Genomic DNA, 14,467 nt, shown 5'->3' with positions numbered 1-14,467 from the left:
ACGATGTGTGGTCCCACTTCTGTGGGGGCACCTCCGACCCGTAGGTGCGGGGATGATGTGTGGTCCCACTTCTGTGGGGGCACCGCGGACCCGTAGTGAGCACCCGTGAGTTCCCCAGACCCCCATGGGAACCACCCGAGGCCCCGCAGACACCTGTGGGTTTGACCCGGGGCTCCCAGACATCCTTGGGCCTACCGTGGGGACCCAATTGTGGCTCACGGTGACCCAAGGAGACCACCTGGGCGCCATGGTGCTGGCAGGATCCACCAGCAGGCCTCCAGAACCTGTGGAATGCTGCTGGTAAACTGTAGGTCTGTCCAGGTGCCCTGCCAGCCCACCGGGGACTAGCGTGGGGCTGCGTTATGGACCCTGAATGTAAAAGAATAAATCTTGTATTTATGGGGGGGCACAGGGGGTGGGTAATGTATTTAATAAATAGAATGCTGTTTATTGTGGGGCTGTGCATTGTTTTGATTGCGGGGACTGGGGGTGGGGGGGGGTCCCCAACGGTATGTGGGTAGGCCTCCCTTGTGGGTAGTTAGTGGGTGAGGGTTGAGGGTGGTTAGGCCTCACGGGGTGGGGGGGTTAGCGTGGGAGGGTATGTACAGTAGGCGTCCCGAGTGGTGGGTGAGGGTGGGTTAACCCCTTCATGACTGTAGTGGTTAATAACCGCTATTGTGATTAAGGGGTTAGGGGACATTACTTTGTATGTTTTAATTTTTGTGTCTGTTTTGCAGAAGCGGAGGGGCCATGGCCAGGATGGGGGGGGGGCAACGGTACAGTATGTGGGTAGGGGGTGAGGGTGGTTAGACCTCACAGTACATTATGCACATTGGGTCCCCCCCCCCCCTCCCCACATTTACATACACTGCACGACATCAATGCAGGGAGGGTTTACCAATGCAGGTAAGGCTTTAGGCCTTTATATCTCTCTCCCTTCATTGTAATCTGTTTAACAGAAACATTAGGGGGGAAGGGGCTTTAGGCCTTTATATCTCTCTCCCTTCATTGTAATCTGTTTAACAGAAACATTAGGGGGGAAGGGGCTTTAGGCCTTTATATCTCTCTCCCTTCAGTGTAATCTGCTTAACAGAAACATTAGGGGGGAGGGGGCTTTAAACAATGCTGTGTATAATGTATAAGGTTTTTTACAATTAGATAGATGTAATCCTTGGTATTGTAAGGGTTAGCTTTGGTTTTAAATTGTGTTTTCTGGTTGGTACTTACTGTACAGTATATATTGACTTTTGTTTACTTGATTGGTTAAAGTGTTTGTTTGGAAGTGTTTGTACAGTATTTACTGGTAGAGTAGCTTGCAATTATGTTGTTAACATTCATTTGCAGAATGTACAGTATATGGTGCATAGATTTAATGCTATGCATCATTTACAGTATACAATGTAAATGCAATGTACTGTGTGGATTGGAATGTTATGTTTTATATTGTAAAATCAGTTAGGATTATTAAATGGATTATTATTATTATTGTCTGTACTGTATAGAGAAGCGTTATTTGTAGGACAGTATGATTTTGATAACCATTCTACATGTACTGTATTTGTATATTGGTTCATCATCTGTGTGTATATACTGTATACTGTATACTGTATACTGTATACTGTATACATATATATATATATATATATATATATACAGTATATATATACTGTACACAGTATATACTGTATATGTACTCTATAGGGATTGTTATTATATATACTGTATACTGTATATATATATCCAGTATATATACAGTATATACTGTACAGTATATATTTATTTCTCTTCATGTATTTATTTATTTATTTAGATTTATTTATTAATTGTGGGTCTGCTGTGCATGAATTTTTTTTATTGGGGGTGAGGGGGGTGTTTGGCCCTTGGTGTGAGTTTAGGACTTGCAGCAGCAGCACAATTAATAAATAAATCTAAATAAATAAATAAATAAATGACAATAAATACATTTGAAATACATTTTTATTGATAGTGTAGATGTGCAGGGGGTCTCCGGAGCTGAAGCGCACAGGTTTTAGGTCTGGGAACCCCGTGCCCCCCGAGATACAGGCCCCTTTAGGGGGTGCTGGTATCCCTCTGCTCTGCTTGGTTTACAGGCCGCGATCACCTGATCGGGGCCTTTAACGCAGAGCACTCAGCACTCAGAAACACAGGCCAGGCAGATTTAACACACACACACACAATAGGGGGAGGTTTTTTTACATAGATTGCAGGGAAGCTTAACGCACACACACAATAGGGGGATAGGGGGAGGGTTTTTTACATAGATTAGAGAGAAGGCAGGGAGTTTTAACACAGACATGAAAAATATGTATTGAATGTATTAATTGTTTATTATGCCTTAACCCCTTCATTGCCTTAGCGGCTATGCACATCTACACTATCAATAAAAATGTATTTCAAATGTATTTATTGTCATTTATTTATTTATTTATTTAGATTTATTTATTTATTTTTTGACGGCTGCTGTGTGTGTGTGTATTTTTTTATTGTGGGTAGCGGGAGGGTGGGTGAATGGGGTATTAGCCCCAACGATGGTTGGGGAGGGCTTGCGGGGGGGGGGGTGTAGCGGGAGGGCTTAACCCCTTCATGACAGTAGCGGTATTAACTGCTACGGTCGTGAAGGGGTTAAGTGCACCCGCAACCCCCCCCCCCCCCCTCCCGCAAGTCCTAAACTCACACCAAGGGCCAAATACCCCCCTCACCCATCCCCACTACACACAATAAAGCGGGCACGGTGGGTTAACCCCTTCATTGCCTTAGCGGCTATCCGCTATGGTAATGACGCAGCATTTTCTGTCATTTTAATAATACTGAGCAGGAGCAGGGGGGTCCCTGAGCATTAATTTCTGGCTCAGGGAACCCCCTGCTCACTGTACAATATTATTAAAATACAGAAATGATGCTTCTTTACCATAGCGCATAGCCGCTAAGGTAAAGAACGAGTGTTTATTTATACTGTATATTGTATGTGTTTTATTGATACTGTACATGTGCAGAGGGTCTCCAGAGCAGAAGCGCACAGGTTTCAGGTCTGGGGACCCCGTGCCCCCCGAGATACAGGCCCCTTTAGGGGGTGCCGGTATCCCTCTGCTCTGCTTGGTTTACAGGCCGCGATCACGTGATCGGGGCCTTTAAACGCAGAGGGATACCGGCACCCCCTAAAGGGGCCTGTATCTCGGGGGGCACGGGGTCCCCAGACCTAAAACCAACGCGATTCAGCTCCGGAGACCCCCTGCACATCTACACTATCAATAAAAATGTATTTCAAATGTATTTATTGTCATTTATTTATTTATTTAGATTTATTTATTTATTTTTTGGCGGCTGCTGTGTGTGTGTGTATTTTTTTATTGTGGGTAGCGGGAGGGTGGGTGAATGGGGTATTAGCCCCAACGATGGTTGGGGAGGGCTTGCGGGGGGGGGGTGTAGCGGGAGGGATTAACCCCTTCATGACAGTAGCGGTATTAACTGCTACGGTCATGAAGGGGTTAAGTGCACCCGCAACCCCCCCCCCCTCCCGCAAGTCCTAAACTCACACCAAGGGCCAAATACCCCCCTCACCCATCCCCACTACACACAATAAAGCAGGCACGGTGGGTTAACCCCTTCATTGCCTTAGCGGCTATCCGCTATGGTAATGACGCAGCATTTTCTGTCATTTTAATAATACTGAGCAGGAGCAGGGGGTTCCCTGAGCATTAATTTCTGGCTCAGGGAACCCCCTGCTCACTGTACAATATTATTAAATCTCTCTCTCTGCTGCAAACACATCTCGCCCCCAGTATGTGCAGTAATTTACTGAACATGTACTGTAGAATAAATGCATAGTTTTATTTATTCGGGTTTATTACACAGTATACTGTTCGGCCGGAAAACATCAGCATACTGTACAGCACAATATTATCCATCGAAATCCCCCCATTAGCCGTTTTCTTTTCTGAGGAAAAACAAAATGAAAAGTTTTAATGTACAGTAATGGTCAGCCCCCTAAAGAAGTACCCAGCCTGCCCCACCAAAATAATACGGCAACAATACAGTACTCACCATACTGTATTACTGAATTTCCCATTCAGCTTGCATCGGCGCCGGGCAACTGCCAGTCCAGCTTTCATCATCACCCACGTCGATAGTTTGCAGCGGGACTAGCCCACCTGTAGTCAGCAGGTGAGGCGGGAAATCGCTTAGGTACATGCAAGCTTCATCAAAACTGGCCGCGAAATCCGACTCTGTCTCAGGGTTGTCACTGACGGCGGGACCATCATTAGAAGCTGGTGCTGGTGCTGGTTCTGGTTCTGGCGCATTGCTTGGCAGGGACTGTCGCTTCTTAGTTGGTTTTAACACGACCCTTCGCCTTTTGCCGCCTCCATGATCATAGATACGGGAAAAACCCTGTGACACACACCAATACCCTCCAACAAATTGGGGCTCAATACGGTGAAAACAGGGGTCACTACATAACCTTTTCCTTATTGCACGCTTCCACAAATGAGGAGTTGGCGAAAATTTGTAAAAGTCATAGTTTTCGATAAAATACTGATAAATTTGAATAACTGTTGCCATCTTATCCTCTGTTGCATTAATAGCGGCCCAAATCAAATAAGCATAACTTCTGTCAGGTTTTTGGAACACGGGCTGCATTTGAACACTCATGTCTCTGGAGAATAGTGTAAGCGAAAATGGTCTTTGTCTTTATTTAATACAGTATGTAAAGCCTAAATTGATACATTTTTTGCAACGTCTTCCTTCAGTCTCAAGGGCAAGTTACAATAGCATACTGTACTGTGGTACAGTATCTTTTTTTAAACGAAACAACTGCAAAGCCCACACATTACTTAAGTCATGAGTTTATGCCATCTGGTGGACAAGTGAAACATTGCAGCCTAGTAAATCCTGATCATTATAATTTAACAGATCAGGCCCCCGTCAGCCAGGCATGAACCCAGGCTGGGAAGGCAAACGCAACGAAGTATGCAAGAGGTGAGCAGTGGCGGATTCCAGGTATCTGCCAGGTACAAACTGGGCATTTGCTCGAATAAAGTGTGTCGGTGCAGTACAGTGTAAATGTTTTCACTAGCAGTAAACCATACACCTGTTATTGTTTTGAATTGCTGTACACTTAAAATGTTTTTAAATTGTACAGTATTTGTAAATAAATGTTTTTGTACTTACTCCACCAATAAAAGAAAATGTTGATTTGTTTTAAATTGTTCCATTGATTCCTTTTATACTGTAACAAAATACAGTGTTTCTAGAACATACTGTACAGTACTGTCCAGACATACTGTACAGTATACTGTAGGCATGCTTAGCACTGTACAGCACATCACAAGAGTATTAAAACAATACATGCTGTACGGGTATAGAATACACATATGTACTGGAATACATGTAGAATACATGCATACTTTTTATTTTTCGGGTTTACTAAACAGTATATATATAAATGTATTGTATACGGTCTGAAAACAACAGCATACTGTTTCAGGTATTCTATCCTAATCAATAACAACGGCGACTAAACTGTAGACTCCGGTACGTGTTTTTTTTCCGATTCAGCAATGTGCAGGCATTGTTACACAAAGCGATATTATCCATCGAAATCCCTCCATTTGCCGTTTTCCGCATGAGATGACAAAGTTTTCTTTTCTGAAGAAAAACAAAAGTACAAGTTTTACTGTATTGGTCAGTCAATCCCCTAAAGAAGTTCCCACAGTCAGTCCCACCAATAATTTTCTCAGGGGCCTCTCCTGTTCACACGCGCATGCACCTACTGTCGATTTGATGACGCATATGCGTTTCAAGAAGGTGCCAATGCGCATGCGCCTAGCTTTCCACCAATTGTGCAGTATCTACTGTAGAAACTGCTCAGCCAATGATATTACTTACAGGAGATATTGCTTGATATTTCAAAAACAGAATAAAATACGGCAACATTACTCACCATAGACTTTGCCAATCAGCTGGCGCCGTGCCACTGCCAGTCCCGTATTCTTCATTATACACGTAGTTGACAGGTGACAGCGGGACTACTACACCTGTAGTCAGCTGATCAGGCTGGAAATCGCTTAGGTACATGCAAGCTTGCTGGAATCTGTATGTGAAATCCGGCTCAGGCTGCAGGTGTTCAGGCGGGGACAGACAGCAAGGGTTGTCAGTCACCAAGTTTTCACCGATGGTCGGACCGTTATTGGAAGCCGGTGCTGGCGCATTGCTTGCCTGCGACTGACGTTTCTTAGTTGCTTTTAACATGACCTTTCACCTTTTGAAGTCTCCATGATCATAGATACAGGGAAAACCCGGTGATACACACCAATACCCTCCAATAACATCGGGATCAATACGAAAAAAACATGGATCGATACATAACTTTTTCCTTATTGCACGCTTCCACACATGAGCATCTGGTGAAAATTTGTAAAAGTCATAGTTTCCGATAAAACACTGATAAATTTTAATAACTGTTGCCATCTTATCATCTGTTGCATTAATCGCGGATCATATTAAATAAGCGTACGATCTGTCGGGTTTTTGGAACACGGACTGCAGCGGTGCACTCATCTCGGAACTCTCAGGACAATACAGTAGAACACTGCGCATTTAGTTTTTAATATGAAAAGCCTAAATTGATACATTATTGTAACTTCTTCAATACCAAGGTCAATTTACAATAGACCACTGTGGTATTTTTTTTAAATACCTGCAAGTCGACACATTACTGAAGCGCATGCGCATTACAATTCATGAATATCTGCCACCTGGCGGATACGCGAAGAATTGCAACCAATTAAATCCGAACCATTATCAATAAACACATCAACCGCGGGTGTGAATGCAACATGAATGCGGTCAGAATGCGGTCAGAATGCGGCATGAACGTGGTGAAGTGCGGTAAATTGCGTGGCATTCGGAAAAAATCCCTGAAAAAATTCGGAGATGTTGGAGAATAAACATATTCAGTAGAACAAAGGTTTCTCAACAAAAGCCTGAAAGAAGAAATAAAGTTGGTAACATCCAACACTGTCCAGCAGCTCTCACCTCTCCGGACAGCAGGCTAATGATCTTGTTGGTGTGTTCCAGGATCTTCTCAGTCAACAGCTTCTTGTCATTGTTTCTCTCATGTACCGTTGAGTTAGTTGAATGATCAATGATGGGTCTCTGTGTCCTGCAGATTTCTTCTGGTGTACAGGAAATGCTGCCGTCTGTGACATGCTCACCGTGCTTCTTCACAACAATATAATCCTACATATTGAGACAGTATTAAATATCAGTGTGCAGAGCAAGAGACAAACGTTGATATGTCTCTGTTCTTGCAGATTTGTTGCCTTGCGAGAGGTAAAATATCATTAACAGCACCAACTCTGTCTATCATATCCCTGACGACTGCACCAAACTCACTGACCCCACTGTGCCTATATGAGCACAAAGATCATGGATTGTACAAACACCACATTAAGAATTATATGCAGTCATTACAGGACGTTTAACATTCTGTGGATATTATTCATTTTATTATTATCGTTTACTTCAGGCACCAACATATTGCGCAGTGTGGTACAATGGGGAGCTGATTTATATAAATTACATAAACAGAATGACGTATCAAATAAGGACAAACAAGTACAGATACAGATACAAAAGGAGATGAGGGCCATGCTTGGAAGAGCTTCCAATGTACAGGGAATTAGGGGTAACGTTGTAAGAAAAGGTAAAGTATGTGCACATTGAGGGACCGAGTATGCCTCAGAAAGGAGTTTGGTCCAGCTGCAAAGCAGATCCCATTAAGGTTTAAGGGTGTGAATGTTAGGGGGTGTTGGATGGCATGGTGTTTGGTCATGCTTCATGCTGGTTCCAATAGGCTTCGGAGGAAGGAGCGAATGATATGTTAGAAGATTGCCAAATAAATTCTCTTCATTAGAAAAGGGTGTTTTCAGGGAGCTTTGTAATGTTTGAAAGCTGGGGGAGTGTGATACGTGGTAGGGAACGCCAGAGAAAGATTGCAGTATTGGAGAAGTCTTGGGAATGTAGGAAGCCAGTGGAGGGATTTGCATAGTTGAGCAGCAGATGTGGAGCAGTGAGATACTGTAGATGAGTCTTGCAGCAGCATTGTGGATGGATTGGAGTTTGGTGAGGGGAATGCTGACTAGAAGAATGAGGGAAATGCGGACCAGGAGAATGCTGCAGTAGTGAAAGCGGGACAAGATAAGAGAGTGAATTAGGATTTTAGTTGCATTATGAGTGAGAAAAGAGTGTATTATAGCAATATTTCTTAGGTGGAGACGGCAAGACTTAATGAGGAATAGAATGAGAGGGAGAAAGGTGAGGGTTGCTGATGAGATTGTGGTATTATTAAGTGAGGGAGAGAATGGGTGAAGGTATGACAGTGGAAGGAGGAACGATAATAGTTCTGTTTTGGACATGTTAAGCTTCAAGAAACGATGGGGCATCCATGAGATTGTGGAGAGACAGTTAGTGGCAAAGGTGGCAATGAGACAATGAGGGTAAAAGGACAAGAGTTCGTGTGAGAAAAAAAAGTTGTTTTGCTAGGCAAGGGAAAGGGCAATGTTATAGGAGGAGAGTATGATTTTATAGTGGAGGAAATTAGCTTCGCAGAGTGATTTCTCCAGTAGTATTCAGAAAGTTGTATAGATAATGACGCTCAATATAAGTGTGTACACTGTTGATAAATCATCATGATATTGAAGAAATGACTGGAGATGGGAACACTATGACTTATCCATAAGGTCAAATAGGTATTATGCATTTAAGAGGGGGGGGGGCAAAATAAGCACCTAGCGGTCAGTCTGCCAGACTACTGCACATATGGTCAAAATGCACACCCCTCTCAAAATATAAACTTCCCCAATACAGGGTCAGAGGTAATAATATAAGGGCTATTGCCCATTACCTGCCCTTGGGGGTATCTTGGAGTCCAATAATCCAATGATGAGTAGTAGTTCAACTGCGTGCAATCCTGATGTGTAGGAACAATAATTGAAGAGTAGAGCAAAGGAGCACAGCTGCCAGAAGTAATCCTGAAGAAACAAATATCACGGGTGTTGCAGGGTACATGCAACCACACACGCGGGTTCTTTGGAAAAGGCTTATTTATTTGAGCCTTAAAACATACAGCACACCAAAAACAAATAGCTTCTCATCAGCAAACAAAAGAAAATAGCTTCTTCAGCAGACAAAACAAAATAGCTTCTTTTTAGCAGACAGAACACAATAGCTTCTCTTTAGCAGACAAAACAAAAATAAGGCAGCTTCTCTTTTGTATGCAGGAGACAGACAGTTCATCACATGTGTACTTTGCAACACAGACCTTACAGCAGTAATCTCTTCAGCATTTTCAATCCTGTCTCCTCACCAGCTCTCCTGCATGTGTGTACAGCCTGGGGTTTTAACACCTTGATTATGCAGCTGGGGTCAGATTAATTAAGCAGCCCTTCTCAACTTAACCTCGTCACTGCTGCACTGCAAGCCTAAACATCGGTTTTCCAGGCATATGGCTGGTGACGTTCATTCACCCTGTCACGTTCCTCCCCCATTAGTGTGTGGCTGGGGCCACGCACGGCTGAAGCCCGATCCTCCACCCCTTCTCTAGAAAAGAAGTCAGCATTTGCATTTTCTTTTCCAGGCCTGTGCTGAATCTCAAATGAGAAGGGTTGGAGGGCCATATAAAACCTGGTCAATCTAGCATTGGAGCCCTTCATGCTATTTAACCACTTTAATGGAGCATGGTCAGTCACCAGAGTAAAATGGACTCCTGCCAGGTAATGCCTCAAAGCCTCGATTGCCCACTTCACTGCGAGGCACTCCTTCTCAATCACTGAGTAGTTTTTTTCCCTCTGGAACAATTTCCTACTCAGAAAAAGGATCGGATGTTCCATTCCCTCAAACTGTTGTGACAACACTGCCCCTAGCCCTATCTCTGATGCATCGGTTTGCACTACAAAAGGCCTGTTGAAGTCTGGGCTTCTAAGGACTGGACCCTCTGATAGACACCTTATGTCCTCGAAGGCTCTCCGACACTCCCTTGACCATACAACTTGTGTAGGGGTCGGACTTTTTGTGAGGTCCATTAATGGGGCTGCAACTTCCGAGTAGTTGGGGATGAACCGCCGGTAGTACCCAGCAGAGAGCGTATCTGCGTTTTTGTTTGGGGGGTCGGAACTTCTTTCAGGGCAACTATCTTGTCGGCTAGTGGTCTTACTTTTCCACCTCCCACTGCATACCCTAAGTATTTGGTTTCCGCCTTACCTAAGGCATATTTCTTAGGGTTGGCTGTGAGCCCTGCCTCTCTTAGAGATTTGAGGACCGCTTTCAGCCTATTTAGATGGGCCCGCCAGTGTTTACTATAAATGACAATGTCATCTAGGTAGGCTGCGACATAAGCCCTATGGGGTCTCAGCACCTTATCCATGAGTCTCTGAAATGTGGCTGGGGCTCCATGCATTCCAAATGGCATTGTCACAAACTGGTATAAACCCATGGGAGTGGCAAAGGCTGTTTTGCACTTGGACTTTTCCTCTAAGGGTATTTGCCAGTATCCTTTTGTTAAGTCCAGCATGGATATATATTCCGCTTTACCAAGGGCGTCAATTAATTTGTCCACCCTTGGCATCGGATATGCGTCAAACTTGGATACCGCATTGACCTGAGGTCCACACAAAATCTTACCATCCCATCGGGTTTAGGGACCATAATTAGTGGACTACACCACCCACTGCATGATTCCTCAATCACTCCTAAGTGTAACATTTCTTGTATCTCCTTCTCTACCAGGGCCCTACGACTCTCAGGCAACCTATAAGGACGGGAACATACTTTTACCCCAGGTGCTGTCTCGATCACATGTGAAATTAAATTAATTTGCCCTGGTAAATCAGAAAAAACATTAGGAATTGTGTAATTATTTCTAACAAGTCCCCTTTTAGTTCAGAGAACAACTGTCTACACATTGGGATTTTATCGTCACCCACGATGTTCTCCCGTGGGGGCTGAGGACCCAAATCCGTTTGCTCCTCCACCAGGTGGATGAATAAAGAACGCTGCATCTTCCAGGGTTTCAGCAAGTTCACATGGTAAATTTGTTTACCCTTCCTGGACCCTGGTTGAGCGATCTCGTAATCCACATCACCCGTGCGGCGGAGTACTTCGAATGGGCCCTGCCATTTGGCTAGGAGTTTGGTCTCACAACTGGGTAACAACAACATTACCTGGTCTCCCGGGTGAAAAACTCTCATGCGAGCATTCTGATTGTAATGTCTCTCCTGGCTGTCCAGGGCTGATATAAGATTCTCCCTAGCAAAATGGCCAACCACATCTAGGCACTTCCTAAGGTCTAGTACATATTGAAGGTTATTCTTAGAAGGGGACCGCTGTTCCTCCCAGGAGTCCTTTAGGAGGTCTAGGATACCCCGGGGTTGGCGGCCATACAGTTCAAATGTAAAGAATCCCGTGGAGGCCTGGGGAACTTCCCGCACTGCAAACAGCAGAAAAGGGAGAAGTTCATCCCAGGCTCTCTTCTGTGAATCTAAAAATTTCCTCAGCATCCCCTTTAGAGTTCGGTTAAATCTTTCCACCAATCCGTCAGTCTGTGGATGGTAGACCGATGTCCGAACCGAATTTTAAGACATCCTGCATCAGTTTAGCCATACAATTTGTACCATGGTCTGTCAACATAACCTGGGGAAGTCCAACCCGTGAGAACAGCTCCAACAACTTGTTGGCTACTTGCTTCGCCATTGCTGTTCTCAGGGGAATGCCTCAGGATACCTTGTTGCATAGTCAACTATTACAAGAATAAACCTGTGTCTTTTCGCAGAAGGTTCTAGAGGTCCTACCGTCTACCCCAATCCTTTCAAAGGGAACTGACACCAAGGGTAGAGGAACCAAAGGGGCTGGTTTTTGTCCCTTCTGACTAGTTAGCTGGCACTCCGGACATGCCGCACATAACTTAGCAATATCACTATGCATCCCTGGCCAATAGAATCGGGATGAAATACGGTCCAATGTTTTATCCCTGCCCAGGTGACCACCGCAAGGGACAGTATGGGCTAGAGTGAATACAGATTTAACAAACGCCTTGGGAACCAATATCTGTCTTGTGACCTCCCCTGTTTGTGTCTGCCTATTCACCCTAAACAGGATATCATTTGATAATTCAAAATGGGGGAATACTATCACCCCCTGTGCATTTAAAATCTGCTCATCAATTTTCACCACCTTGTCATACTGTCTAGCAAGGACTGGGTCTTCCTTTTGCCTATGGCGAAAGTCAGGGAGGTAAAGGTCTGGTAAATCTCCAGGGCCCATATCCCCCTCCTTCTGGCCATTCCCAGCCATCACTTGTGACCTCTGGCTACTAGAATGGTCACCTCGAAACCCAGATTTCTGCAACCAGTCCTGTTTGTCGGATTTTGTCCTGTTTGATTTTCCTGTGAGCTTGTTCATTAAACACCTTCAGTTTTATCTTTGGAGTTTGCCTGTGATATTTTTTCTTCAGGATTACTTCTGGCAGCTGTGCTCCTTTGCTCTACTCTTCAATCCAGTAGTATTCAGCAGTGAGTGAGCACTTTTCAAGGTAGCAAGTCACGTTTGTGTGCCATGGTTCTGGCTTGAATTTTCAGGGGGGCGACGTGTGCTTGCAGAAGCTCTGGAGCTATTTTATTTATATAGAGAGGATTCCAGGTCACGGCATGAAAGGGTAGAAATGGGAGTGAGAAGAGGTTGTAAAGATGTGGAAAATTAGAGGGTCTAGAGCATGTAGGTTCTGTATGTAATTGTGGAATTAGGTGATGTGGAGGTTACAGTGGCTAGTGAGGTTAAAGGTTAGGGAGGGAGTATTAGAGGAGTTCGAGACTAAGCACAAGTGGGAGAAAACAAGGTGAAGGGAGTGATCATTGCCATGAGTAGGAGAGGTAGTAAACTGGGAGAGACCAAAGGGGGAGGTAAAGGAAAAAAATTGGGATGTTTATGTGACATTAGAATTGTCAATAGCTATGTTAAAGTCTCCCAGTATGATAGTACGTGTCAGAAGAGAGGAAGGAAGTCAGGAAGCAAAATTATGTAGTCCAGTCACAATACATCAATTTTAGGATACATGTATAATATATGAAATGTCTCCCGGATCTCCCTCTGCACAAAAATCTTCTTGAACCCAAGTACATCCAATCACTTGGGCCATCCTCTGTCAAATACATTCGTTTCTGCCCTATCTGAATTTGTGTTCTCCTGCTGCATAAGCATGTCCTGAGGTGGCCCTAGGCTCCCAATATGATCAAACATCTTGTCTGCTCCTGTGATCTTGCTTTGTCTAATTATATCCGTCTCTCAGACATTGCTTCTCAGGTACCTCAAATATGAATGTTCTGCAAGTCTCTATTGTAGTGAAGGAGATAATAGAGACATTATGACATTCTCCAGCAGCCCTCACCTCTCCAGTCAGGAGGTAGATGATCTCCAGGGTGTGATTCAAGATTCCATCAGTCCTCTTTTTCTCGTCCATCATCAGTAAATTAGTCAGATAATCCAAGAACGGGGTCTAGTTCTCTGACCTCTGTAGTTAGTGTAGTTAGTGATATTTCTCACATTTGTCCTTCACAGTATTATAATTCTACAAATGGAGAGAGAAAGAGGGATGTATATGTAACCTTACTGTGAAAGAAAAGGATACAATTGAATACGTATCTCCTGTCTGTGTCACCATTTGTTAGGAAAGACAGATTTGAGCAACTGCGGGTAACTTCTGTGTCACATATACAAATGGAGAAGGATGTACAGTATATGTCACAATGCGTGTGACTGAGATCTGAATGCACTCCTTCCATCTGATCCCAGTATTACAATATCCGCTTAATCTCAGTGTGTGCATATGTACAGTTGTGTGAAAATGAAAGTACAGCAATAGGAAAACAGAAATCCCCTATGATGCACTCACTGTAAACCAAAATAATAAAGTTTTAATAAATAATCAGAAAACAGAAAAAATACATACTAATTAAAACCTAAGGTATAGCGTATGTTGACAAACACTGGTGAGTAAATTCTCACTGGGTACTAAGGAAACCCTGTTAGCCAATGTGTAACACACAGGTATCTATTGAGGACATCTCGATACTACTAGGTGATAATGGTGACAGAGGTAAGTATGTTCAAACATACAGTTCAAGTAGATATAGAATAGGGTCGACCCCTGATAAACCTATAGGGTCTAATGGTGTAACAGTGGATGAAAATAATCCAGTATCTCTACATATACATAGAAATGCAGAGTCTGGGTCCTGCTAAATCACAAAATGCATCTCCTATAAATTAGGAGGTGCAGTGTGTTCACTGGTCTAGCAGACCTACAGCTATGATTTACTGTGATTATAAACAGTAGGTGTGCTGTTACACACTATAGCAAACACGATCTTTAACAAAGGATGGATCAATAGGATCCCTC

General features: G+C 43.7%; 1 pseudogene; it reads right to left on the bottom strand.

The window, feature by feature from the left end:
* LOC142469200 (uncharacterized) overlaps positions 1-13,528 on the bottom strand; it is a 47,467-nt pseudogene extending 33,939 nt beyond the window's left edge.
* Between the last annotated feature and the right edge of the window lie 939 nt (positions 13,529-14,467).

Source organism: Ascaphus truei, chromosome 18, assembly GCF_040206685.1.
Source record: "Ascaphus truei isolate aAscTru1 chromosome 18, aAscTru1.hap1, whole genome shotgun sequence".
NCBI classification, from domain to species: Eukaryota; Metazoa; Chordata; class Amphibia; order Anura; family Ascaphidae; genus Ascaphus; species Ascaphus truei.
This window is presented reverse-complemented; position numbering and strand designations above follow the sequence as displayed.